This window comes from Psammomys obesus, unplaced genomic scaffold (genome assembly GCF_907164565.1).
Source record: "Psammomys obesus unplaced genomic scaffold, mPsaObe1.curated_primary_1811, whole genome shotgun sequence".
Classification (NCBI taxonomy): domain Eukaryota; kingdom Metazoa; phylum Chordata; class Mammalia; order Rodentia; family Muridae; genus Psammomys; species Psammomys obesus.
The window spans coordinates 1949546-1953000 of record NW_026594462.1 but is presented as its reverse complement, the minus strand read 5'-3'; the positions used below and the strand labels follow the sequence as shown (position 1 = coordinate 1953000).

Below are 3455 nucleotides of genomic sequence, written 5' to 3'. Positions count from 1 at the left end.
TATAAAAACATCACTCTTGGGATGCCTGCCAAGAGCCGAAGCAGGCCAGTAGCAATCTCAGCCCTGCCAAGGCTGCAGGTGGAAGGGCCTTGGGAAACAGGCCCTCCTGGCTGAGGTCACTGTGGCCCCTGGGAGTCATCCTGGCTGTTGTTTGAGCTGTGTGGCTTTAGAGGGATGAGCTAGAAGTGATATCCTAGAAGCTGCCTTCCCTGACCTCCAGATGACCAGGGCCTGACCTGAATGTACAAGAGCAAAAGCAGTGATGAGTGAGCTCAGCAGAAAGAGCTCCCACGAAGGTGGTCATGAGTCATCCCGTCTCATTTCTGCTCTCTTATTTTTCCCATTTCATTTTTGCTTTAACTTCATTTTAGAAGATTTTTTTTTTTTTTTTTTTGAGTGAAAGAATGAGTTTTTCCCATGGTGAGGTCAGGGCTCTGGACTTCAGAGGAGCCCTTACAGTTGTGGTTCCCTGGATGGGTAGAGCTGCTGGCAGCTGTGACAGCTGACAAGGACGCTTTGTGGACACCAAGTGGGTGACATTCTCTCCTGTGACTAGACAAAGGTCGCGGATGGAGCTAGGGAGCAGCCTCTGTCCTTGGGACTACTGGTGGCCTTGTGTTTAGAGGGGCACAGGGGAGGGTCTTGTCTTTTAGCACAGCTTGTGGCACTTCTGTCCCCCAGTGCTTGGCATGGAACCCTTGACGATGCTTTGAAAACCTTGCCTTGTTTAAGGAGGCTCCACTGCTTTCTCATGCTAGGCCTATTGCCCATGTGCAAACAGGAATGACTTATGAAAATGCCTCTGCCCTCTGAAGCTGCAGCTCATTGTCCAGGGGTATATTTTGCTTCTGTATCTTCAACGAAATCTTCATAGCTAATCCATAGTTAGCTATGCTTACATGGACCAACCTTCTTATTCCTTTAAAGTCAAGATTCTTTTTCAATGGTGGGTTTTTATGCCTGAGAGCTTGGTTGCACCCTACCCAAGGACACACGAGAAAAACAACTTCCCTTTTTTTTTTTTTTACCAGTTTGTGGTGCTACACACTGAAACCAAAGCTTCCTACGTGCTGTCTGCCATGGAGCTCTAGCCCTGTTTTCTTCCCCACTAGTGTTCTTTTATTGGAGACAGGGTCTACTTTATAGCCAATGCTGGCCTGGAACTCCTGGTTGCTCAGGGTGGTCTTGAACTTGCAGCAATCCTCCTGGCCTCACCGTGTCCAACTTCCCAAAATATTTTGAGTCCCCAAACTTTTTTCTTAGTTGGAGAAAGTGAAATAATGGAGACTTTCGATTACATTAGAATTCATGTATTGAAATGAGATTGATATACAAAATTAGCTTAATTAAGTTAATTTTCAAGTGCCAAAATGTGTTTTGGGAAGGACCGATAATAGAATGCCATGTTATGCTTTCTATTAAGAAAAAAAAAATCTTGATTTTCTTAGAAGTAGTTTTTAAAAAAGCATTTTTAACCCTTATTGGTTATGTGTGTGTTATGAAGTTCGGAGGTCATCTTAAGCAAGTGGGTTTTCTCAGGGATCAGATACAGGTCATCAGGGACCTTTACTTGCTGAGTCATCTCACTAGCCATGGAAGTAGTTTTCAGCCTAGGAAATAAGTTAATCTTTTCTATTCAATCCTCTAACATCAATTTCAAAGGAATTTTTAATTTATTGGAGCCTTGACTGTTTCCAGGTTCCTCTTTCCTTCTTCTGTAATCCCAGTGGCTTTTGGAGATGCCACCAAAAGATACAGTAAATTTAAACTAGGGTGACTAGCCGGGATGGACTGAGGCCAGCTTGGTCACCATGGAGGAGATAGGCATTTCCGTGAAGAAAATTCAGGATGAGATCCCAGCACTGTCTGTGTCTCTGCCCCAGACCAGCCTGTCCTTTCTGGGGCCTGAACCCAAAGACCTGGAAGACTTGTACAGCCACTACAAGAAGCTGCAGGAAGAGCTGGAGTTCCTGGAGATGAGGGAGGAGTATATCAAGGATGAGCAGAAGAACCTGAAGAAGGAATTCCTTCACGCCCAGGAGGAAGTGAAGAGAATCCATAGCATCCCGTTGGCCATTGGCCAGTTTTTGGAGGCTGTGGATCAGAACACAGCCATTGTGGGCTCTAACAGAGGCTCTAACTATTATGTGCACATCCTGAGTACCATTGATTGGGAACTGGCCAAACCCAATCCTCAGGGGCCTTGCACAAACACACACTGGTGGGTGTCCTGCCTCCCGAGGCTGACAGCAGCATCATGATGCTCACCTCAGACCAGAAGCCAGATGTGATGTTTGCAGACATCGGAGGTGTGGACATACAGAAGCAGGGGGTGCGGGAGGCTGTGGAACTCCCACTCACATACCTCGAGCTGCACAAGCAGATCAGCATCGATCCTCCCTGAGGTGTCCTAATGTATGGCCCACCTGGCTGTGGAGAGACAATGTTAGCAAAGGATGTGGCGCGTCACAGGACAGCTGCATATATCCGTGTGGTAGGCTCAGTTTGTTCAGAAGTACCTGGGTAAGGGCCCCCGAATGGTCTGGGGTGTGTCCAAGATAGAATGTTCCTGTCCTCCCAGAATTCTGATTTATACAAAGGCCTTCAAGAGTATGGTATGAGGTGGAGGACTGGATTATAAATGGAGAGGTCTCAAACATAGGATTAATGTCCTTATAAAAAGGATCAATGAAGCGCAGGAGAAATGGCTCAGTGGCTAAGGGTTCTTGCTGTGCAGGCCTGAAGACCTGAGTTCCAATCCCTAGTAGCCAAGTAAAATGCTGGAAGTCATTGCCTTTGTGACCTGAGGAGGATCACTGACCTTTGCTGGCTGTCATTCTAGTTCCAGGTTCACTGAGAGACTCAGTCTCAAAGGAATAAGGTGGAGAGGGACAGAGCAAGCCACTTAATGCTCTTCTGTCACATTTGTGCTTATACATAGACACACACATACATACATGTACATCCTCCCTCCCCCACATACAAGAAACACATACAAGGATCATGTCTTCACCCACATGAGAACACAGAAGGGTCCTATTAGCCAGAAAGTGGCCCTCATCAGACACCCACATCCACCTTGAAATTGGACTTCTCCACCTCCAGAATTCGGAGAGCTAATTCTGTTTGTTTCTAAGATACTCAGTTGATGATATTCTGTAACAGCAATCCTGGTGAATGAACTAAGCCTCTCACCCCTCCACTCCCATGACTTTCCAAATGACAAGGCTTTTCCTTCATTAGGATGACAAATCTAGTGATATTATCTGTCATGAGAAGCCATCCACCCAATGTTTCACCATCATCTTAAAAGGGAAAAGCCAAACATCTTAACAGGAGCCGCTAGGTGAATTCCCCCCATCACCATCAAACCTAGGACTTAAATCTGTGGCCCTCGGACTTGCTTTCCTGGTCCCCAACACTCTGTGGACTCTTTCGACTTTGTTGTCCTGGAA

At 46.3% G+C, this 3455-nt stretch overlaps 1 pseudogene; it reads left to right on the top strand.

The window, feature by feature from the left end:
* Nucleotides 1-1811: 1811 nt before the first annotated feature.
* On the top strand, nucleotides 1812-2621 carry LOC129685560 (26S proteasome regulatory subunit 6B-like; annotated as a pseudogene).
* Nucleotides 2622-3455: the final 834 nt, after the last annotated feature.